Source organism: Rattus rattus, chromosome 1 (genome assembly GCF_011064425.1).
Source record: "Rattus rattus isolate New Zealand chromosome 1, Rrattus_CSIRO_v1, whole genome shotgun sequence".
Taxonomy (NCBI): Eukaryota; Metazoa; Chordata; class Mammalia; order Rodentia; family Muridae; genus Rattus; species Rattus rattus.
In genome coordinates, this window is record NC_046154.1 from 142,105,454 (window position 1) to 142,130,319 (window position 24,866).

The 24,866-nt window shown below is 43.1% G+C and overlaps 4 pseudogenes across 1 annotated transcript; 3 read left to right on the forward strand and 1 right to left on the reverse strand.

The window, feature by feature from the left end:
* Positions 1–7,990: 7,990 nt before the first annotated feature.
* LOC116889607 lies at positions 7,991–8,739 on the forward strand (annotated as a pseudogene). Its single transcript, XR_004386503.1, has one exon. The product of XR_004386503.1 is annotated as a ferritin light chain 1-like (transcript).
* A 1,044-nt stretch (positions 8,740–9,783) lies between these two features.
* LOC116889613 lies at positions 9,784–10,204 on the forward strand (annotated as a pseudogene).
* A 2,158-nt stretch (positions 10,205–12,362) lies between these two features.
* LOC116903909 lies at positions 12,363–13,240 on the forward strand (annotated as a pseudogene).
* A 9,222-nt stretch (positions 13,241–22,462) lies between these two features.
* LOC116903984 lies at positions 22,463–24,133 on the reverse strand (annotated as a pseudogene).
* Positions 24,134–24,866: the final 733 nt, after the last annotated feature.

Consider the following 24,866-nt stretch of genomic DNA (forward strand, 5'->3'; position numbering starts at 1 on the left):
AGATGGATAGGTAATATAGCTCCCATGTGTGAGGTTTTGGGTTCAGTTCTCACCTCTGAAAAAGTTAATTGATTAATAAATATATTAGTCTCATTTTCACTGCCAATAATATTACCCCAAAATCTGAGTGAGACATTAGTTTGATTTTGCTCATGGTTTTACAAGCATCTCAATGACTTATATGCTATATAAAATGGTAGTCTGTTGCTCAGTACAGCTGAGGCCCAGTAACATTTAGTCTCTGGTAAGATATAATTCCTAAGACTGAAAAACTGATGATGAACCCCTGTGATAATTTGGAGCATCCAGTCTGATGTCTAACTCCAGTTCCTCTCCATTCTCTACTAAAGTGACTTGATTTTCATCCTCAAGGTGTTCCCTAAGGCACCAGGGCACAGATCGCTCTCCTTCCCATTGTCTTCATGCTTCTCTCAAGAAATTGCTGTCTGGTGTTGGGGGGCAGTTGAAGGAGTTTGGTGCCCAGAGAAATCACAGAAAAATTCTAGCCAATGTGAGAGAGGAGACAACACAGGCTAGCCTTGTGTGTGACCAACAACTGGGCTAGGGCTAAAGAAGACAGGGAGACAGACAGAGGCAGGAGCAGGAATGTAGATGATGCAAGTGCATGATTTAAGTATCTTTCCCTGGGAAAATATAATACCCAAGATGGCACAGAAAATAGAAAAAAAGTGTACTCACGACAATGAGCGCCTTGAGGTTACTTAAAGGAGAATGGGTGGCTCAAGCAGTCATCATGCAAAAGCTCTCCCCAGCAAAACTCAACTAAAGAACCTCCTACCTAGCACTTGTTTCCCATGCAACCTCAGGAGGGTCAGCATAAGTGTTTTGAGCTTTCTGGGGTTCATAGGGTTGGCAAGCTTCTGAATATTGTTGGGCTCTCTCAATCATCCAGGAGGGACTATTTCTTTCTCTCTTTTTTGTTTAAATTTTTTGTGTGTGTGTGTGTGTGTGTGTGTGTGTGTGTGTGTGTGTGTGTGTGTGTGTGTGTGTGTGTGAAGGGTTTATGTACACATGTGAGCACAATGCTGGTGGAGGTCAGAAGAAGGCATCAGATCCATCTGAAGCCAAAATTACAGGTAGTTGTGATCCATGAAAAGTGGATGCTAGAAATAAATGTTGATCTTCTGGAAGAGTGGCACTGTTCAGGGACAGGGAGGCAATTCTACACACCACATGTGTAGAGGGGTTCATGCAGAGCAGGTTTCACAGTAGAACATGTCTAGTGTCCCTCCAGCAGTACAGACCACACCTACATGGCTGTGGGATTCAGGACCACACTGATTCTCTCACACTGCCTAGAATTTTTGCCTCTGATTGCTGTGGGTACTAAACTGGATCTCTGTCAACTGTCCTCTGACACCAAAAAGCAATTGCTTGAGAGAAGTCTGAAGACAAAGAGGAGAGATCTGGTGCACTGGTGCCTTAGGGAATACCTGTTTTCACCCTTGAGGATGATGATCAAAGCAGTCTGGTGAGAATGGACAGAACCTGGACTTGGACATCAGACGTAAAGCTCCAAAGTGACTCAGCATCTTCACACCGCTTTGCAATTCACACTTCAGGATGTGGTCCAGCGTCATGCTGTCCCAAACAACAACCGCTGGTGGTACTATTCAGTACTAGAAAGGGACCAGTTCCATCTGCATTGAGTTGTAACCACACTTCACATCAGATTTCAAGTATCTATCTGTAGACGTCTAACTCACAGAGACCTGCCTGCCTCTGCCTCCTTAGTGCTGGGATTAAGGCGGGTACCGCAGTGCCTGGCGACACTGTTCTTTCTCTTTAGTAGTTTTTCATCTGTTTTTAAAACAAAATAGAAGCAGTGAGATGACTCAGCCAGTAAAGATACTTGCCATTCAGCTGATCCTGGATCCCACGTACAGAGGGAAGAAGAAAACCAACTCCACAAAGTTGTCTTCTAACTTCCATACATATACTGTAGCATGTGACCGCACACATATGGATCAGAGAGAGAGTAATTTAAAAAGAAAAAAGAAAATTCTGCTGAAATTACCTCAAGATAACAAGCCTCGACCTTCTTAATATTTTAGTGACAAATTATTTAACTTTGTATGTACCTTTTACTGAAAAATAAATTTACTTAAATTAAACTAAAGTCAATGCTTTATTCTTCTATTTGAAGAAGGCAAGATCATAGGATCTGAGTATGTGTTTCAGCTGCTAGAATGATTGCCTAGAAAGCCTTGGGTTTGAGCAGGATTACTGGATAAATGGTACCTAGTGGTACATGAAGAAGTTTAGGTACACTGTGATGGTTAAACTCAACTGACTAAGATCACCTAGGAGTTCAGCCTCTGGGCATATCTGTAGGAATTATCTTGATTAGGCTAAGTGAAGTGGGAATACTTGTCCACTATGAGTGACAACATTTCTTTGGCTGGGTTCGTAAACTATATATATTTTTAAAAGAAAGAGATAGAAAGTGAGCTCAGCCTAAGAATTTATCACTTCCCCTTTCCTCTGGTGGCAGCCATCAGATGAGCCAAGATAAAAATATATCCAGGAGGAAGCAGTTCACCTGTGCTCTTTCTTCTGAGGGTCCGCTGCGGGCAATACTGCCAGCTGTCTGCACAGCACAGGGCTCCCTGCCTCCACCCGACCTGAAAAAGCCGGAAGGCTAGGATACAAGGCTAAGCAAGGTTATGTCATTTACAGGATTTGTGGTCACATATGCCCAGTTCCTAAGGGTGAAATTTATGGCAAACCTGTCTACCCTGGTGTTAAACAGCTGAAATTTGCTTGAAGCCTTAGTCTGTTGCTGAGGCGCCTGGGTGCCATTGTGGGTCTTTGAGAGTCCTGAATTCCTACTGGGTTGGTGAAGATTCCACATATAAATTTTTTGAGGTTATCTTCATTGGTCCATTCCATAAAGCTATCAGAAGAAATCCTGATATCCACTCACGATCTTCTGGGCTCCTCTAAAGGGCTGCCGTCACTTTTCCAGCTCTGCCCTCTGTAGCACTCTAAGCTCAGGTTGATCCACTACACTGACACCGCTGTTCTTTTATTTTTTAAAAAAGATTTATTTATTTATTATATATAAAATACATTGTATCTGTCTTCAGACACATCAGAAGAGGGATTAGATCTCATTACACATGGTTGTGAGCCACCATGTGATTGCCGGGATTTAAACTCAGGACCTCTGAAAGAGCAGCCAGTGCTCTTAACCATTGAGGCATCTTTCCAACCCAACACTGCTCTTCTTCTTCTTCTTCTTCTTCTTGTTCTTCTTCTTCTTCTTCTTCTTCTTCTTCTTCTTCTTCTTCTTCTTCTTCTTCTTCTTCTTCTTCTTCTTCTTCTTCTTCTTCTCCTTCTTCTTCTTCTTCTTCTTCTTTCTTCTTCTTTTCTTCTTCTTTACATAACACACCTTTTTATTATTCATGTAAAGAAATGTACATTGAGTTAAAAAAGAAAAGCAAATAGGGTGAATTTAAGTTGAGTTAATGAAAAGTCAAAATAAATGTGTAAATATTTGAGTAAGTGACCAGGTATCAGTTTGTTGACTCCATAGTCTTTGGCCATCTGACTTGTGCGTCTATCTGTTTTGCTGTCCTCAGCATGATTTGTATTCCTTGGTCAAGGCTCTTCTAGTGCCATTCCCAGTTTCTAAATCACATATAGCAGGAAACAGAACTAAAGAGATGAAAGAATGTTCAGTTTTCTTCATGGATGCTATTCCAAAGTTGATTAAAACTCTCTTTATTTCCCACAGGAAGGAGCAATTAGTTTGCCCTGTTTGCAAAGAAAGCTGGACATGGTTTTCATTATTCTAAATATTTTTTAGCTCACAATGCACAAACAAAAGAGTGGACATTAGGAATAGATAGCATTTTAAAGTAAACCATATAGATCCCTAAGGGCCACTGCTTTCAAGTCTAACATGTAACTGCAGTTAGGTGGCTTGAAAAAGAACAGGATTTGTTGAACAGGATTTGCGAGGCAGGATTGGAGGGCAGCCGGGGCTACACAGTGAGACCTGGTTTAAAAGAAAATAAAATACAACTGGAAACCCAACAAAGCAAATCCAACCAGAAACTTATTGCATCCTAGTTCAGGAAGCCTAAAATTCGAATAGAGTTTCAATGGATCAAAATAAAGAACAATGTTAGCTGTCTTGGTTTTTTTTTTTTTTTTCATTTAAAGGTATTTTATTTCAGACATTATTTTTCATACCTTTTTTATCTTTATTAACTTGAGTATTTCTTCCTTACATTTCGATTTTTATTCCCCTTCCCGGTTTCCGAGCCAACATCCCCCTAACCCCTTCCCCTCCCCTTCTATATGGGTGTTCCCCTCCCCATCCTCCCCCCATTACCACCCTCCCCCCAACAATCATGTTCCCTGGGAGTTCAGTCTTGGCAGGGCCAAGGGCTTCCCCTTCCACTGGTGCTCTTACTAGGCTATTCATTGCTACCTATGCAGTTGGAGCCCAGGGTCAGTCCATGTATATTCTTTGGGTGGTGGCTTAGTCCCTGGAAGCTCTGGTTGGTTGGCATTGTTGTACATATGGAGTCTCAAGCCCCTTCAAGCTCTTCCAGTTCTTTCTCTGATTCCTTCAACGGGGGTCCTATTCTCAGTTCAGTGGTTTGCTGCTGGCATACGCCTCTGTATTTGCCATATTCTGGCTGTGTCTCTCAGGAGAGATCTACATCCGGCTCCTATCGGCCTGCACTTCTTTGCTTCATCCATCTTGTCTAATTGGGTGGCTGTATATGTATGGGCCACATGTGGGGCAGCTCTGAATGGGTGTCCCTTCTGCCTCTGTTCTAAATTTTGCCTCCCTGTTCCCTGCCAAGGGTATTCCTTTTCCCCTTTTAAAGAAGGCCAACACTGCTCTTCTTGATCATCCCACGGTACTGGCATCTCCAATACACTGGAGCTCTGCTGCAACTAGGCTTCACTAACAGCCACTCATAAGCTCTCTTCATGGTGCCAAGCCTCAAATCCTTTGCATGGCCCCTTCATTCTGGGGCCATCAATTGCAACTGAGGCTGCACCTTCACCAGTGGCCTTCCATGGCCTCTCACAGCACCCAGCCTCAGCTGCTCTTCATGATACCTTCATGCCTTCAAAACCAGTACCATCTGGATGACTCTTATACATGCCGCATGAGGTACAACTTTGGCTATCTCTGGACCACAGCCTCTCTGTGCTCTCACGAAACACTTCCCAGAAGATTTCACCTCAGTGATGCTGGTCTCTTCTTAATCACTGCTAATTTCTTTGCTCCAGCTGACCAGCACCAATTGTCCCAGTAATGTAAAGGTTTCACTTTAGTAATTCTAGTATCTTGTTAATCACAGGATTCTTCAGTTCCAGCTAACCAAAACCACAGAAACTTCACAATCAAAATAGCAATGGTCTTGATTTAATCTTCCCTCTGAAATTTCATAAGCCTGCCCTCGATAATTTGTACTGTTCTCAACATTATCTTCCAAGCTCTTACAGAACATCCCACAGAGCTCTTAATGGAATTGCTTCTGCTAGTTTGCTCAGCTTGCTTTCTTATAAAATCCAGGACTAACAGTGGGGATGACACCATCCACAATGGGCTGAGTCCTCCCACCTTGTTTACTAGTTGAGGAAATGCCTTACAGCTGGATCTCATAGAGGCATTTCCTCAACTGAGGCTCCTTTCTCTGTGATAACTCCAGCTTATGTCAAGTTGACATGCAAAATTAGCATACATACAATATCATAGTTAGATTGGGGTGGGTTGAGATGGGAATAGGAGGGATCAGGTGGGGCAAAGAAGGGAAAAAATTCTAGGAAAGACAACTGGAACCCAGGGAGAAGTTGAAGTAGAAACCTAGTGGGATGGAAACTCCCAGGAATTTATGAGGGTGAACCTAGCTAAGACTCCTAATAATGGGAAATACAGAGTCTGTACCAGCCTGTAACCAGGCAAGACTTCCAGTGAAGGAATTGGGACACCAACCCAGCCACAAAACCTTCAACCTAAAAAATGTTCCACCTCTATGTTGTGCTGGGGTAAAGGTGGCACAGAAAATCATGGGAGTTGTCAGCTAATGCTTGGTTCATCTTGAGATCCATGAGATAAGAGGGATCTCACCTGAGACTGCCTGGAGAGGGCCAGGAACCAGAGGCCAGATAACCTAGGATAAAACCAAACATGCTAGGAATAAAGAAAGTATGTGAAATAATTCCAATATTCTGCTGTACTTGTAGACAGTAGCCTAGCATAATAATCATCAGAGAGATTTCATACAGATGCAGAGACCCATACATTAGGTGGAGCTCCGTGAATTCATCAAGAGAGGAGGGATTGTAGGATACAAAGAGTCAAAGTCATCCCAAGAAAACTCACAGACTCTACTAACCTGGGCTTTAAAGGGCTCAGAGACTTAACCAACAATCAGGGAGTCTGCATTGGTCTGAACTAGGCCCTCTGAATATATTCTATGGCTCAGTTGTTTGGTGTTCTTGTAGGACTCCTAATGTGGGGGCAGGGCTGTTTCTGAAGTGTTTCCTACCTTTGAGGCCCTTTTCCTCCTACTGGGTTGCCTTACCTAGCCTTAATATGAGGGAAGATGCCTAGTCTTAGTATAACTTATTATGCCATGTTTGGTTGATATTGCTAGGAGGCCTGCATGCCCTTTTCTGAAAGGAAATGTGGAAAGAGTGGATGGGGGAGGTACTTGGAAGAGAGGAGAGAGGGGAAACTGGTCAGGATGTAATATTTGAAAGAGTAAATGTATTTTTTAAAAAAGAAAAGAACTTAAAGTGCTCTTCTACTCCTTAAAATGTCCTAGGCTAGCTGGTGTATCATGCAGCCCCCTAATCTCAAGGACAATCCAACCTACCAAGGGTTCTGAAATGCAAAGATAGACATCAAGAACCCAGCATCCTGCTTCTTTGGGGAACTATTTCACACACTCTCCCAGTTACATCCATCTTCTGTGTGGTTTCTGAGTCTCCTCAGACCTTCTACAATATCACTCTTTCATTCATTCTCATTGGCTTCCTCTTCAAAAGGCTCTAAGATTAGCCTTGGAGTTGCCACCCTTTATGAGTGTGATAAAGTGGTCTATAAAGAACTGTGGTGTTAGTCTATAAAAATCTCTCACCGTTTCCCTTTCCTGAGCACTCTCCTTTCAGTGTGTCTTCCTAATATGAAATGGGACCCAGAGAAACCTTGTTTTCTAGGATGGGCCTAAATGACCTCAATTTACAATTTTTATTGCTTAGCAACTGTAGCTTTTAAGTCAAGAGAATACTAATTAAATCAGAACATTAATGATATAATTTTTAATCATTACTTGACTCTGGGATATTTTTTATGTGTTAAGCAAAATATAGTTCAATTTATTAGGTTATAATTATGTTAATTATACTAATTTGCTAAATTAATTATCAGCATATCATAAAATATTTAAGATGGTTTGAAAGCAAGCCTGCAAATGAGAAAGTGACGGTGGGCTGGGAAGGAACTCAGGTGGTCAAGTGTCAACCTGTCATGTACAAAGTCCTTATTTCACTTCCAGCACCACAAAATAAAATAAAATAACTGTCTATTGATTTTCCTTAGCCAAAGTATAAGAGATAAAGGAAGTGAGGAGGAAGAGAAGGAGGGAGACACAGAGAAAACAAGAACTCACAATTACATAAAAAGGCTAAAGATGGGCAAAATAATCCTGAAGAAAAAATCCAACATGGATCACCACACCTGACTTCAACTTATTCTACATGATATTGGTAACAGAGAGAGAGAGAGAGAGAGAGAGAGAGAGAGAGAGAGAGAGAGAGAGAGAGAGAGAGAAAGTGGGGGGGATAAAAAGGAGAATACAGTCAAAGCTCTACACAACTATAGCTACATTTTTTTTTTGACAAATGCAATGAAAAAGCAAACAGCATCTTCAATAAATGATGCTAGGGGATTGGGTGTCAATATAAAACAGAAAAGAAAGAAAAAACACGGAGCAGCGCTTTGGAGATCCCGAGGATCTGTATCTTGCTTCAACAGTGTTTGGACGGAACAGACCCGGGGACTCCCACTTTATTCACTTCCAGCCGCCTTACAAGTCTCTCCAGTCGCAGCCTCCGGGACCATCTCCTTGCCGCCTTCGGCTCCTAGGACCAGCCAGCCCCGTCTTGGCGGTTAGCTCCATACTCCGGATCAGCCATGACCTCTCAGATTCGTCAGAATTATTCCACCGAAGTGGAAGCTGCCGTGAACGGCCTGGTCAACTTGCACCTGCGGGCCTCTTACACCTACCTCTCTCTGGGCTTCTTTTTTGATCAGGATGACGTGCTTTGGAGGGCGTAGGCCACTTCTTTCGCGAATTGGCGGAGGAGAAGCGCGAGGGCGCCGAGCGTCTCCTCAAGTTGCAGAACGAACTCGGGGGCCGTGCACTCTTCCAAGATGCGCAGAAGCCATCTCAAGATGAGTGGAGTAAAACCCTGGAGGCCATGGAAGCTGCCTTGGCCCTGGAAGAAGAACCTGAACCAGGCCCTCTTGGCATCCCCTGGGTTCTGCCAGCACAGACCCTCATCTCTGTGTCTTCTTGGGGAAGCCACTTCCTGGATAAAGAGGTGAAGTTCATCAAGAAGATGGGCAACCACCTGACCAACCTCCGTAGGGTGGCAGGGCCACAACCAGTGCAGACTGGCGTGGCCCAGGCATCTCTGGGCAAGTATCTCTTTGAGTGCCTCCCTCTCAAGCATGACTAGGAGACCTCTATGCCTTCCAAGGGGCTCCCTCCTCTGCTCTGCACCAGCTGCCTCAGAATCTCCACCGGAATGAACCTCTCAAGCCATAGGCAGCTTTGTAACCGCCCTGGAGCCTCTCCCAGGTCTCAGACCAAGTAAAAATAAAGCTTTTTGAAACAGCAAAAAAAAATAAAAAAGAAAAGAAAAAAAGAAAAGAAAAAAAAAAACCACTAGATTTCTATCTTCCACTCTGTGCAAAGCTCAACTTCTAAGATCTCAAGATAGAACTTGACACTTTAAAAATACTAGGAAAAAAAAAGAGTATGGTATGCACTTCAAGATATAGGCACAGGACAGGTCTTTCTGAATAGATACTGGGGACTCAGAAAGCAAGACCAACAACCAACAAATGGCAGCTCAAAAAATTAAAGCTCCTGGACAGTACAGGAGACTATCAAGTGAAGGGATAGCACACAGGATAGGGGAAGACCCTTGCCAATTATACATCTAACAGAGGATTGGTGTCTAGTGTGTATAAAGAATTCAAGAAACTAAAATATCAAGGAAGCAAGGTACGTACTTAAAACATGGACTGTGGAACTGAACAGACGATTCTCTGAAGAAAGATATTCAAATGGCTGGCAAATACTTTTAAAGGAGTACAGCACCCTTAGCCATCAAGAGAATGCAGGTTAACAGTATTTTAAGATTCTGCTTCACGCCAGTTAGAACAGCTATCATCCAGAACACTACGAGAGCTGGAGAGATGGCTAGCTCGATGGTTAAGAGCATTAGGGCTCAGTTCTCAGGACCCAGATGATGGCTCACAGCTGTGTGTCCCAGGGGATCTGGTGCCCTCTTCTGGCCCCCACAGGAATTTTATACACAAGTACACAGACATGCAAACAGCACTCATACACACAAAATAAATTAATTAATTTTAAAATATACATAAAAATGATAACAAAATCTGTCCAGAAATTGAGTAAATAATAATGTTTAAATGTTGCTAGTAAGAGTGGACAAAAGTGCTTCCTTTTCTGAGCACCCACCAAGACGGCTAAAGTAGAACAGAAGAAGCTGACCTTCCGCAAGTTCACCTACTATGGCATGGACCTGAACCAACTGCTGGACATGTCCAGTGAGCCGCTGATACAGTTGTACAGCCCGCCAGAGGCAGCGCCTGAAATGTGGCCTGCGGTGTAAGCAGCATTCACTCACTACGCAAGCGCTTGAGACAAGCCAAGAATGAGGCGCCACCCAGAGAAGCCCGAGGTGGTGAAGACCCACATGAGGGGCATGATCTTCCTGCTCCAGATGATTGGCAGCATGGTGGGTGTGTACAATGGCAAGACCTTAAACCAGGTGGAGATCAAACCAGAGATGATTGGCCACTACCTGGGCGAGTTCTCCATCACCTACCTATAATCACGGCCGGCCTGATATCGGTGCCACCTACTCCTCCTGCGTCATCCCCCTCAAATAGCTGAGGCCAACGAAGACTCATTTTTAGTCAAAAAATATAAAAAAAGAAATAGTGGAGCAAGGTGTGATCATTATGGAAGCCAATATGGAGGTTTCTCAAAAAAGCCAAAAATAGAACTACCATACGATTCCACCATAGGTATGTTTGCACGTGTGTGAATATTGATGCTCTATTAACAATAAATGCATAGAAATGGAATCAATGTGTCAACTGATGAATGGACAATGAAACTGAACTGTGGTAAATAAATACAGTAGAATTTTAATCAGCTATTTAAAAAGACAAAAGATTTGTATGAAATAGATGGAACTGGAAAATATCATACTCTAGGAGGTAACCAGAAAATAGATTTTCAGTCATATGTGGATTCTAGCTTTGGATTTATAGATTTTTGTATTTACATTGGAGTGTGTGTGGAAGACAGGAAGAAAGGAATTATGAAAAAGGGAGAGATACTAGGAATATAAAAGTGTGTGTAGAGGGGCGTTAACAAAAATCAATGATACACAAAAAGCCATAGAGAAATTTACTGCTTTATTAGCTAAAAAATACAATTTAATATTTAGGGCTGGATATATGACTCAGTGGTTAAGAGCACTTATTATTCTTCCAGAGGACTGAAGTTTAGTTCCCAGTAACCATTTCAGAGGGCTTTCAAACTTCTATGACTCCAGCACCCTCTTCTGACCTCCCTAGGCACCTGCATACATACAGCATACAATCGCAGACACACACACATATGGAAAAATACTTTTGTAGGAAAAAAACCTTCTTTTTAAACTTAAGAATCAGAATAATAAGCTCTGAGAACAGCTGGTTTCCTCAAGAGTAGATAATGCTATTTCCAGAGATCATATGCTTTTAAATGAAAACCCCAGCACCAGGCACAAAATACTTAATGAGTTATTGGTCAGTAAGTACCAAGAGGCCTCAAACAGAATACTGGCTATTTCCAGCCTTTGGTTGCCCAAAACTATATGACAAGACGCTACTGCTGCTGCTGCTGCTGCTGCTGCTGCTGCTGCTGCTGCTGCTGCTGCTGATGCTGATGCTGATGCTGATGCTGATGCTGATGCTGATGCTGCTGATGCTGATGCTGCTGATGCTGCTGATGCTGATGCTGCTGTCACCGCTGCCGCCGCCGCCGCCGCCACCACCGCCGCCGCCGCCGCTGCTGCAGACACAGTACATTTTGGAACAGGATACAGAGAACTGAATTTAGAACTGAGCTGGAAGCTCCCTCTCCATCCTGGCTAATATCCATGCTATGGGAGTTGCTGCGGGAGAAATCTCAAGTCTTACCTGGATATAGACTATGCTTGCTACAGTACCCACCTGATAGGCAGGAAATGCCCTATGCCCAATGAGTGCATTGAGGGTAACCAACCGCTTTGAGATTTGACTGGAGGCCCACGTCACAGGAAGGAATACATGTGTGGTACTATAAACTTACTTTAAAACCTCTGGCTGAGGAGGTCATGGGCCCAGGCAGGAAGAAAACGTATCTGTAGAGTAGTATCACTCTCAACCTGGAGTCCTAAATGGAACTTCTACATCACCCTGACCCAAAGGCCTAGGAATATGACAGAAGAGGGTAGAAATATTGTTAGCACCAGAGGATGCATAAAAGTGCCATGAAATACCACCACTAGGATACGACACAATTATTACAGACATGAACACGTAGCAACAACGAATACCTACATGAGATCAGGCCTTTTAACATGCATTATGGATAGAGACATTCATGAGGCCCAACCCCCTCCAGAGGAGATAGTAGATGGTAGTGGTTATTGCAGAAAGGGTTTTATTGTCTTAGTTAGGGTTACTATTGCTACAATGAAACACGACGAACAAAGCAACACAGGGAGGAACAGGTTTATTTCTCTCCTAGTTCCATAGAATGATCATGATCAAAAGCAGTGAGGGCAGGAACTCAAGCAGAGCGGGAACCTGGAGGCAGGAGTTAATGCAGCAGCCATGGAGGGGTGCTACTTACTTGCTTGCTTCTCTTGGCTTGCTCAGCCAGCTTTCTTGTAGAACCCAGGACCCAGGGCAGGGCCCTCCCGCATTGATCACTAATTAAGAAAATACCTGGGGCCATACTGCGACCGCAGGCACTTGCTCCTAGTAGCCTGGTGGCTCTGCTTCTGCCTTGATGATCCACGGCTTTCAGAGGCTACAGGACTTCTTCCGGCCTTGGAAGCTGTCGGTGTCCAAGACCAACATCATTAAGTCTGCAGGTGTGGAAAAGTTAGCTGACAAGCTGCATATGGCATCCCTCCCTCCCTCTCTGAAATGATGTTTGGAGACAACTTTCTAAGGATCCAGCATGACTCTGGCTTTGGAAGAGTTCAATGCTACAGATGCACTGAGATGTGTGAACAGCTATCAGGGCCTGCTCAAAGTAGCTTGTGCTGAAGAGTGGCAGGAAAGAAGAACGGAGGGTGAACATTCCAAAGAAGTTATTAAACCATATGACTGGACCTATACAACAGATTATAAAGAATCGTTGCTTGGAGAATCTCTTAAGTTAAAGGTTGTACCTGCAACAGATCACATAGATACAGAAACATTGAAAGCCAGAGAACAGATTAAATTTTTTGAAGAAGTTCTCCCTTTTGAAGATGAATTGCATGATCACAGAGTTTCCAGCCGGAGTGTGAAAATTCGAGTAATGCCTTCCAGCTTTTTTTCTGCTACTGCGGTTTTTCTCAGAAAAAAAACTGATGGGGCGCTCATCGGAACGAATGACACAAGGCTTTACCATGAGACTGACAAGACCTACATGTTACGACGATATACATCCAGAGAGAGCAAAATGCTAATTTAATGCATGTTCCACCTTCCCTCTTCACAGAACCTAATGAAATAGCACAATATTTACCAATTAAGGAAGCAGTTTGTGAGAAGCTAGTATTTCTAGAAAGAACTGATCTTAACCCTGCGCCCTCAGAATCAAATGTGATACAGCATACTCTCCACGCGGAACCTGACTGGGTACCTTGGCTATTTGTAGGGGTGTTTTTATTATGAGAATTAATTTCCTTGCTTATGAGTAGATTTTTCTGTAGCCTTAAAGGAAAATAAAAGATTCCTGCAGGCAGGTTCCACCCAACTCCTATTTATCCTGTTTTCAAGTTCCTACTCCGGAGAGATACATGCTCTGGGGCTTAATTTGGGTTCTTAACTCATCACAAATTGTGACCTCAGCAGTGATCTTTGTGTGCCTCAAGAGGGGGAGGTAATCTGCATCCATCCTGAAGTATCATCTACGGTGAAGAGGCTGACTTGTAAATGCCATCACCGAGCCCTGATGCCCTGTGACTGTCACAGGATTCTGACTACATGCTCTTGTGATACTCTGGCTCTTGGCTGTGGGGTTTCTGGTGTTTATTCGCACTTCTGGAGAGTTGTGACATGTCACCTACATAATTAATCTTGCGTTATTCATTAGTTGGAATTTCTGGACAGCATCATATTGTGTGTGTTTGTACACACATGCATTTTTAAAATCTTTTCTTTTAAATGTCTTTGTCTCTGAGTAGTGTTAGATTATTTATTTTGATAATTCATTGTTAAATTGTGGAGAATTAAATGAAATAATTGACTTTTTTTAATTAAAGAGGTAGGCAGTAGAGAGGAGTGTGCTTTTGAAAATTGTATTAGTGTATCCCTGTGAGGAGTACCAAGGTGTTTCCTTGGCCATTTCTAAATATGACATATGCTATTTTCTTTTTATTTGTCCAAGTGTCTTTTTGTAAAAGCAGAATAAATAATAAGGAATTATGAAAAAGAAAGAAAATACTTTACAGCTGGATCTTATGGAAGCATTTTGACAATTGAGGGTCTCTCCTCTCTGATGACTCTAGCTTGCGTCAAGTTAACGTAAAACTAGCCAGCACAACTGACTCCTTGTCAATTTGACACCCAAACACACTGCTTTTCAGTTAGAATCTTTATTTCTCACTTATCCCCAACATGGAGTGTTAATATTAATATTACAATGTAAAACATAGATAACTTTAAAAGCTCCACAGTTCTTACAAATTCAAACATATTAGAGTCTCTTTAAAATACCTGATCTCTAAAATTTCAAAATCTCTTTTAAAAATTCAAAGTCTTTCTGCTGTGGGCTCTTGTAAAAATAGAAACTTTCTCAAGAGAGAAGAACCAGGGCACAGTCATAAGCTATACAAAGCAAACCCAGGCAAAAACAGTGTAAATACTCAATGTCCAATTGTTGGGGATTCACTAATGATCTTCCGGGCTCCTCCAAGGGGCTTGTGTCACTTCTCGAGCTCTTCCCTCTGCATTACACACAGTGAAAGGACTCAATTTCCCTGACCCCCATGTTCAGGCACCAGATGTTGGGGTTCTTTGCAGGAATCACGGAAACTAACCACAAAGAGGTAAGAATGAAAACTTAATACCACTGGACTTGGTCAGTCAAACTGGATCAAAATTCTAAAGAGTCTTATCCCATGATTTAATTTTCTTACACCTTTAAACACAGTAAAACTTTGTGGGAAATGTCTCCATGTGACAGTTCTCATAAGAAAGCTTCAGGGGTGACTACATTAAAATTTCCATTGCAAAATTCACCACTACAGCAGAGCACCTTAAACCTTTATCATTACAATGAATTCTATTGACTGGGAAAGAGAGCTCAAGGTTAGGGCCTAGAGGGGAAGAATTTATAATAAGTATAAGGATGGATTCTAATGAGGAAGGACACAAGTTCATGGTGCCTCTGTCATAAGGATGAACTTTATGTACTGAGAGGCAAGCCCAGGATAAAACCATAACAGTTCTCAGGGTTTGGGGAAAATTCGGCTGGAGGTTTGCTCCTAATAGAATATCAAAGGATCACCATGTTGTTTGACCATGTTCACCCAACATTCCAGATCACCAGGCACCAAGCTTCCTTCCACTGAAGAAAACAGGCCTGCATGCTTAACAATGGAGACTGCTTCCTACAGAGGCAGGGCAGCCAGATGGGAGTTACAAAAACTTGAAAGTTCTGAATTTTAAAAACTAAATAGAATTACAAAGCACTATTTAATGTTGGGCTGTATTTTGAATTCTTGAACTAACTGATAAAAAGTTAATTTTAATTTTTTCTTTATTCTTCTGATTTTTGACGTGTGATCATGATGCAAGCGGTACTCATGAGGACCCCATACCTCCTTGGGGAGTGGAGAGTGGTTAGTGAGTACTGATGGCTGGAGTAGCCACTGGTAAGTTTTCTATCCACCTGTAAGTAGCTTTTCATTATGCTTCTTTAAGTAACTAATAATTCACTGGGTCACAAAAACAAATCCATGAATGTAGAAAGAAGAGAAAAGGTCAACACAGGAGGAAAGGAGGCAAAAGCAGGTAATGGGGTGAACATGATCATATATTATACGATGAAAATGTCCTGTAACTAATATATCATTACTACAAACCCAAACACTTTGCTTGAGAAAAGTTTAATGCAAAAAGAATTAGAGATGAACTGAGGGATTTAACAAAATGTATTTTAAAGTAGTTTTAAAATAAAGTTAAAATGTAAGTATCACATTATATAGATATATTGATAAACTGTCGTAAAAACCAGGCTGGCATATACTCAAGGCTGGTCTTTAACTATTGATCCTCTGGCCTCTACCTCCAAGGTGATAGGATTATAATAGTACCAATATGGCCATTGCACTCTCCGAGTTTCTTGTGCTGGCTAGATTTATGTCAACTTGACACAAACTATGGTCATCTGAGAGGAGAAACCTCAACTGAGAAAAAGCCTCCATAAGATCAGGCTGTGGGCAAGCCTGCAGAACATTTTAGTTACTGACTGATGCGGAAGGACCAGCCCATTGTGGGTGGTGCCACCTATGGGCTCGTGATCTTGGGTTTCATAAGAAAGCAGGCTGAGGAAATCATGATGCGCAAGCCAGTTAGCAGCACCCCTCCATGTCCTCTGCATCAGCTCTTGCCTCCAGGTTCCTCTCCTGTTTGAGTTCCTGTCCTGATTTCCTTCAACGATGAAGAGTGATATGGAAGAGTAAGTCAAATAAACCCTTTCCTCCCCAACTTGTTATTTTATTTTAGCAGCATAAAACAATTGTGGTAGCTCAGGACAAAATTTGGAGGTACCACCCTCTAGTTGTATAGCTTTGAGGCTTGGATTGCAGCATTTACCTAGCTTCGTCATCTATAAAAATGAGAATACTGGGGGTTGGGGATTTAGCTCAGTGGTAGAGCGCTTGCCTAGCAAGCGCAAGGCCCTGGGATCGGTCCCCAGCTCCGAAAAAAAGAAAAAAGAAAAAAATAATAATAATGAGAATACTGCTTACAACTGTGAGGACTGAGTGATAAAATTCAAGTTATTAATGGGAACAAAAGGAGAATACTGTAAGGATCCATGATTCCTCAAAGAATGATATCCCCATCGCTAAAAGTATGTAAACACAAAGAGTGTTTTATGCTGCAGAAATCCAGCATGCTTTAAATACCAAGATAGAGAGACAACCAAATGAGCTCAAAGGCCTGATTTAAAGCATGTTAGGGGATTCCAGGGTAGGTGACTTTTATCTTACCCTATCTCTAGGGACATTCCATTACCAAAGTGTGGGGTGTGAGAAGGTCTAGAAACTGCTGCTGAGCCATTATCCTTGCCTCAGGCCAAGTGGCTGGGCAGCTACTAAGGACTGGACTTGCCTGGCCTTGTTCAGTCCTTAACTGCTAATTAGAAGCCTGTCATGAAGTCAGCCTAGCCTTCTCAATAGTGCTTACAATGTGAGGATTTAATGGTAAAATTCAAGTTAACAATGAAAATCATAGCTCAAAAATAAAGAAATAGTTTTCTATTTTATAAGTCAATTTACCTCTGAGAAAACTATTCCTGTTGATGTTGGAAAAAATTTAATCTTGACAGCCAAAGTCAGTACTTCTAGTATAACCCATGTACATTAGGTTAACTCCAAGACATTCTTTTTCAATTAGGAATAAAATAAAATAAAATAAATGCCCTAAAGGAAAATCTGATTGGACACAATTCCTCAACTGAGGAATTTGACAACCAAGATTAGCCATTAGAAGTTCATCCATTGGGCCGAAGAGACTGCTCAGTGGTTAAGAGTACTGACTGCTTTTCCAAAGATCCTGCAACCGCATGGTGGCTCACAACCATCTGTAATGAGATTTGATGCCCTCTTCTGGTGTGTCTGAAGACAGCTACAGTACATATATGTTTACCCATTATTAATTTAACACACAAATACATCCTTACTAAACCACAACCTTTCCTTTCTAGTTTGTCTCAACATTTAATTTTAATATCAGAAGATAAAGCATAGTACCCCTTTAAAATTCTTACCCTCTTTAAAAGTTATTTCTTGTGCTGTGCCTTCCTTCTTGGTCTACTTGGATCCTAGATTAATAGTAAACTCAAGCAATTTGTGGCACCATCCTGTGCTCGTGTCTTTTCTGAGACCTTTTTGCACATCCTTCTCCAGGTATATAACTGTCCGTGATCTCTACTATACGGCTTTGGCAAAATGAATCAATTTTGATGACAGTCAGCAGATTAGACAAACAATCTTACAACTATTCCCCATGCAAGCTAAAAAATCAATCATCTTCCAGGAACCTTCTATATTCCCCAGTCAAAAGCTCTGGAGAGACAGGGAACTTTAGCCATTGCTCCTGACTGTTAACATGCCATGGTTTCTGCTCTTTCTCCATACATGAAAGGCATGAAGAAAATTATCTCAGAGCACCTCAAGACATGGTAGCTTTGTAGGAAGAGTGATATGAAAAGGATCTTCCCTCCACTTCAAGTCAGTCTATATTGTTAAAAATTATTATTGTGTATGGCTTATATTTTACTTTAAAGAGTCACAGAGATTGTCTGAGCAATAGAATTCTTCTTGCTTGCTTGCTTTCTTGCTTGTTTTCTTTCTCCTCCTCCTCTTCCTCCTCCTCTTCCTCCTCCTCCTCCTTCAATAGCTTATAAAAGTTTTTCTTTAGTTAAAAATAATAATAAATTGGCTAAAGGGGGCACCTTCAAACTTGCAACCTGTGGGTTTCATGACAAGGCCCTATAAGTCCTAGTGTGCAAAGCCCTTCTAGGTTGCAGGCCTTTGTGAACTCTGGTAGCTTAAGCACTCTGAATGAAAAGCATTCAGTTTAGGAACAATAGGCAATCTGCGTTCCAGTAATTTTTGGGTTTCTGTCACACAAAGAGTATTACAGGTTTGTGGTAGATGAGACTTGATTCCAGTTTATTAGACATTACTCTATGAATCTTTCTTCATTGTTCCACCTGTTTATGAAGGATGATGTGTTTAGTAGGCAATAAGCAAAATGTAGCTAGGGAGTTTACCAAAAAACAATTGATTTAAAACCATGCTTACTGATGATTTTCCTTATTGGAACAGAGACAGAAAAGGTTCTATATTAGCAAAAATCAAACTGTGATTTAAAGGCATTAATTTAGTTAACCAAATGTATAGGTGTGATTAAAAAGCAATATTGCTGTGATTATAATGCAATCAGCAAATTATTAAACTGCTATCAAAATGTAAATAAGTCCTATGTTTTTGCCAGAAGTCTCTAATTCTCATTGTTTTACCTGGAGCTGTAAACGGTTTTTAGTAAGTAGATTGTTTAATATGTCTCAGCTGTCACATCTTTTTTTGTTCCTCTTAATTTGTTAAGTGAGAGAAAATATTAACGACACATTATTACGGAATGTCTTCTCAATGAATTTTAAAGTGTATACAAATCCAGTTTTATCTATAATATTCTATGAAGTCTAATTAAAAGTCAAAAAGTTAAGCATTTGATTAAATATTTTGTGTATGTAAATGTTTATTTGCACTTATGTTTAAATGCCACATGCATCATGGTGGCCAGGGAGGCCTGGAACTGGAGTTACATATAGTTATGAGCTGTCGTGTGGGTGACTGGGTCCCCTTGCAAGAGCAGCTAGTGCTGAAGCATCTTTCCAGCCCACAACTCACTTTTTACAAGCTAACGGGGCAGTGTAGAAGGGCACACTGGTGCACTCCTGTAACCTCAGCACCCAGAACCTGAAGGCAGGAGGCTCAGGAGTTCACAATCATCCTCAGTTTAAAGATTTATTTATTTATTATATATAAGTACACTGTAGCTGTCTTCAGATACACCAGAAGAGGGCATCGGATCTCTTTACAGATGGTTGTGAGCCACCATGTGGTTGCTGGGATTTGAACTCAGGACCTCTGGAAGAGCAGTCGGTGCTCTTAACCGCTGAGCCATGTCTCCAGCCCCTCATCCTCAGTTTAAACATAGGAAGGTCAATGCTAGCCCAAGCTCTATGAAGCTTTTAAAACACAACAACATATAAATGTGCTTTTTCCCCTTAACTTTAACTGTGATCACTTTTAATAAATTAGTGTGGGTGTTTAGGTGCTAAAATTATAAAAATCTGTAAAATGTAACTGTCAAAGTAATCCTAAATTATACACACACAAGGGGAAAAAAAAAAAAACCTCTCCAAAATATTTCAGCCATCCTATCAAAGGACATGGAGGAAAAGAAAACCTCAACTGTTTCTGGCAGTTACTTCATCTTGACGAGAGGGAGTGTCTCAAAATTGTGTGGGTGTGGTACCAATCCATGATGCCTGTGAACCCAGCACTGAAGAGGCAGAGATGGGACTGTCACAACCTCAGGACTGTTAGGACCACAGGGCACAACTGCAAAGCAAAACACAGTAAAGAGTAAATGAAGGGTTTTGGAGCAAGGCTTGTTAGGACAGCCCACATTCCAGAAGCAGATGTCCCTCCCTCCCCTAGCCTGCCTTTACCAACTCAGGGTCAGCAACTGACTTCATCACCAGCCCTCAAATGCAATTAGTGAAACCTAGTCCAACCTTCACAATTCTCTCTGTCTCTATCTCTGTCTCTACCTCTCCCTCCCTCCCCTCTCCCCATTGCTCAGAATCAGCCTCTCTCTCTCTCTCTCTCTCTCTCTCTCTCTCTCTCTCTCTCTCTCTCACACACACACACACACACCAATAAATCTCTGCAGTGAGATATATTGGGTGGTGTGACTTTGTGGTGTTCCTTGACCCCCACCTGTGTCTTCCACTGCTAAACTCTATTGAGTACGTTGACCCACGAATGCAGCAACAATCACATCAGGTCATAGATATCACGAAAGAGATTTATTAGGGCCGGTGAGGGGTGGGGGGGGGCATGCCATAGGCAGCCTTTGAGGAGGGATGAGAAAGGTTGGCTGGAAAAGCCAGCAGAAATTATCATCAGCACATAACTTAGAAAAGTCAGATCAGCAACTTGGTTCAGAGCAGTAGAGCTACTTAGGAAAGAGAACTCGTTTAAGACACTCCAGGTTTTGGCACCAGATGAACATGAACCCAAGAGAGGGGGGAGGGAGGGGAGGGGGAGAGAGAGAGAGAGAGAGAGAGAGAGAGAGAGAGAGAGAGAGAGAGAGAGAGCTCCTAGGTATGGTGGGGGAGAAAGTTTATTATAGATATATGGGAGTCAAACAAAGACACATCTGGAAGAGTCCAGAGTGGAGAGAAGAGAAAGGTAAAGGAGAGAGGAGAGACCAAGTACAGAAGCCAAGAGGCTAAAGGTACAAAGGGGCATAAAACCAAAATGTCTGCATCGTGTAGGGAAGAGTCTCTGAGGGAAGGGCAGCCTCGTCTCTGAACTGGAGTGTTCAGGGGGGTAGGTATGCCAGCCATACTCTGTAACAAGTAGGGAATAAGGCAACTATATTCGCCGTTTCTCTCTTTGTGGGGAAGGCTTCTACCCAACCTGAGAAGGTATCTATAAAAACTAGAAAATACTTATTTCTGTACCTGGCTGGTTTTACCTCAGTAAAGTCAATTTTCCAATAAGTCCCTGATCTGTCCCCCCGCAGGCGTTTTCCTCCATGAATCTTGCTAGACCCAACATTAGTGAGCATGCATGTTCGACAGTTCTTTACTAGGTCTTCCACAGTTTTCTGTAGTTGAGGGATGTGATAAGGGGATTTATTAACTAGCCTCACCATCTTTTTGGCTCCCAGGTGAGTAAGACGATGTATATTGGTTAAATATTTTAGCCCCTCTTCTTCTGTGAGAGTCTGTTTTTCTAGGATTCCTCCTTCTGGAGGAGATGATGTTCTAATTACTAGAGTCAGAGGCCCTTAAGCTGTCTTTTTAGCCACTTGGTCAGCCATCTGATTTTTACTTTCTATTGGTCTAGTTCCTTTTTGATGTCCTGGACAGTGAATGATCGCCACCTTGCGGGGCAAATGGATGGCTTCAAGTAGGCTAAGAATTTTTTCTTTATTTTTAATGTCTTTTTCAGCTGAAGTCAGTAATCCTCTTTGTCGGTAAATTGCCCCATGAACATGAGCCGTTGTAAAGGCATACCGGCTGTCAGTATAGATATTGATAGTCTTCCCTTCTGTACACTTTAAAGCCTGAGTTAAAGCAATAAGTCTGCCTTTTGAGCTGAAGTCCCTTCAGGCAGGCTACTGGCCCATATGACAGACCTTCCATCTACTACCGCTGCCCCTGCTCTGCACTTACCTTCTACCATGAAGCTGCTTCTATCAGTGAACCAAGTCTCTATCCCCGGCCAAGGTTGATCAGTCAAATCTGGTCAAGTTCCAGTTTCTTCTGCCAGTATCTCCTCACAGCGATGTACGGGGGCTTCGTCAGCTTTAGGTAGTAAGGTAGCGGGGTTAAGGATGGCGGGAGAGGCAAAAGTTACCCACTCAGTCAGCAACAGGCTCTGGTAATGGGTCATCTGTGCGTTGGCCATCCACCGGTCTGGGGGCTGTCGAACAACACTCTCAAGGGCATGGGGTGTCACTATAGTCACATTCTGACCCATAGTTAGTTTGTCAGTGTCTTTTACTAAAATATCGGTGGCTGCTATTGCTTGGAGACAGGAGGGCCATCCGCTGACCACAGGATCCAGTTTCTTTGATAGGTAAGCTACGGGGCGTCTCCAGGGTCCTAGGGTTTGAATAAGGACTCCTCTCACCACTCCATTTCTCTCATCTATGTATAAGGTGAAAGGTTTCTTAAGGTCAGATAGTGCCAGGGCCAGAGCCTGTAGCAGCGCCTTTTTTAGAGTCTCAAAAGCTAATTGATGTTCCTTAGTCTAAATAAATTCTCCTTCTCTTTAGTTAAGGGGTATAGAGGGGCTGCCAGGGTAGCAAATCTAGGAATCCAAAGCCTGTAGAACCCTGCCATTCCCAAGAATTCTCTTACCTGGCGAGGAGTGGTTGGGGTGCCCCCTCCACTTGCAATGTTACCCTAGGCTCAGGGAGGGGGGCTGAGCCCCGTCTCCCCTAATCTTCGTCATCCTCTAGGGCCAGCACCTTTGTCCCTTGTCTCTTCTTGGGACATTCCCGAGCCCAGTGCCCTCTGCCTTTATAATGTGTACATTGGTCTCTTTCCAGTTTTGGTCTGTCTCTTCTGGGTCTCCTTGGCCCCTGCCACTTTCCGTCTCCCAGATCCCCTGTCTGTCTAATCTTATCTGTCTTATCCTTGTCTACCACTGTGGTCAGTATTCTGGTCAAAGTCTTCTCCTGTTTCTTATCCCTTCTGTCCTCATCTTTTCTCTTTTCTCTTTTTTCTCTCTCCTGTTTCTCTTCTTTAGTCTCTCTCTTGTGATACACTTTCTCAGCCTCCCTCACCACATCCCTTATAATATAATCTTGTAATCCCTCAATTCGTTGTAATTTCTTCTTACTGTCAGGGGCCGACTGCCCGATAAAGGCCATAATCACGGAGGCCCTCTGTCCTTCAGACATGGGGTCGAAAGGAGTGTACCTCCGGTAAGCTTCCATGAGTCTTTCCAAAAAGACCGAAGGAGGCTCAGTTGCCTCTTGCATGACCTCTCTTACCTTAGCCAAATTAGTGGGCCTGTGTGTAGCACCCCTGAGACCCGCCTTTCCCTACCTTGTGCCGTGTTGTAGTCACATCTGGGATGTGTCAGGAGGAATCCTTTATCTATTTTAGCCGGGGTCTGGACAGGATGCCCAGCTGAGTCTCAGACATTCTTCCGAGCCTCAAGGAGAATTCTTTTTTTCTCCTCAGTGGTGAACAAAGTCTGCAAAAGCTGTTGGCAATCATCCCAGGTAGGCTGATACGAGAACATCAGGGACTCGATCAAGCTCGTGAGCCCTGCAGGATTTTCTGAAAAAGGAGGGTGATTAACTTTCCAGTTATAGAGATCAGAGGAAGAAAAAGGCCAATACTGCAGAAGTTGTAGACCTGTCGGATCACCTGGATCTGGGGGCAGCCCAACCACCCTAAGGGGAAGGGCTGCTGTGTAATCTGGGGCAGCTCCTCGTCGACTTCTTGTCCCATTCGTGGGGCCTCTCCTTCCTTCCCCTGGAGCCTGTAAAGGGGCCAGCGGGGCTGAGGGCTGGGGTTCTGGTGGGGAGCTTGGAGATATGGCGGGGGGGGGGAGTGGGCCACTCAGGGGGCTCGTCTATCTCGGGGTAAATCTTAGGAATGGGGGCTGGTGAAGAGCCTCGTCCGAGTTCTTCTTCAGGCTGTAGTTTTGATTTCTCGTCCGCGTCGCCTTTCCAGACGGCCAGAATCCTAGGGCCAGGGTGGCGGGGAGGGAGGAAGGGCTGGACCCACTGAGGTAGGGATAGTGCCAAATCTTCCCACACCGTGATGTACGGCTGCTGGTCAGGATGTGATCCCAGTCCTTCCTGAAAAACAATGGCCTTTACAGCCCTAATGGTAGGCAAATCAAAAGACCCTATGGGTGGCCAGCCCACCCCAAATGTGGGCCATTCTGAGGAGCAGAAGGCCTGTCAGGGTCTTTTCTTAACTTTTACAGATAAATTCTGTCCTCTTGCCCTAACGTCAGTCCAATGGTTTGTGGTCAAAGACAAAGGGGTTGTCACAGTTTGTCCCATAGTAAGAAACAGTAGGCACACAAACAGAATACTGACAAGAGACACCAACATGTCCAAACACACCCGTGCATGCTTGGACTTAAACAACCAGCCAAATGCAACCTCTGATGGAGCGGGATTCCACATCCACTCCCTTTTCAGAAGAAGGAGTATTTCGTCTCCTTCGTTCTGAAAAGCCACAGTCAGGTCCTCCTGGCTATCTCTCACCTTTGGAACGTCTTCCAAGGTTGCAGCTTGCGGTCCTAGGACATCTCCTTCCGCAGCCTCTGGGTCCTTACGGCCCACAGCCGCAGCTGCTAGTAACTTACAGAGCAGGATTCCACGTCCACTCCCTTTTACAAACCAGAGCGGGATTCCACGTCCACTCTCTTTTACAAACAGAAACCAAGACACACACACACACACACACACACACACACACACACACACACACACACACACAGCGCCACTCCCAAACATACAAGGCCCACACCAACGTACCTCCAATGGGTCTTCGAGGTTCTTGGGGGTCGCACAGATCCCGGACAAGCCCCCACAATGTAGGAGAGCGTCTTATCTTTATTTGTAGAGCAGGGAGTTTGGTAGTGGCTAGCTAGTTCCTGGAACAATCTCTTGACCTTGTTTTTAGGCTTGGCCGGGCATGTCTCAGGCCCGTTCTGTCCTGTCCCCTTATCTGTTGTTCTTTTATAGTTTTTATAAAGTTTTTATTTTAACTCCTGCAGCAGAAGAGTGA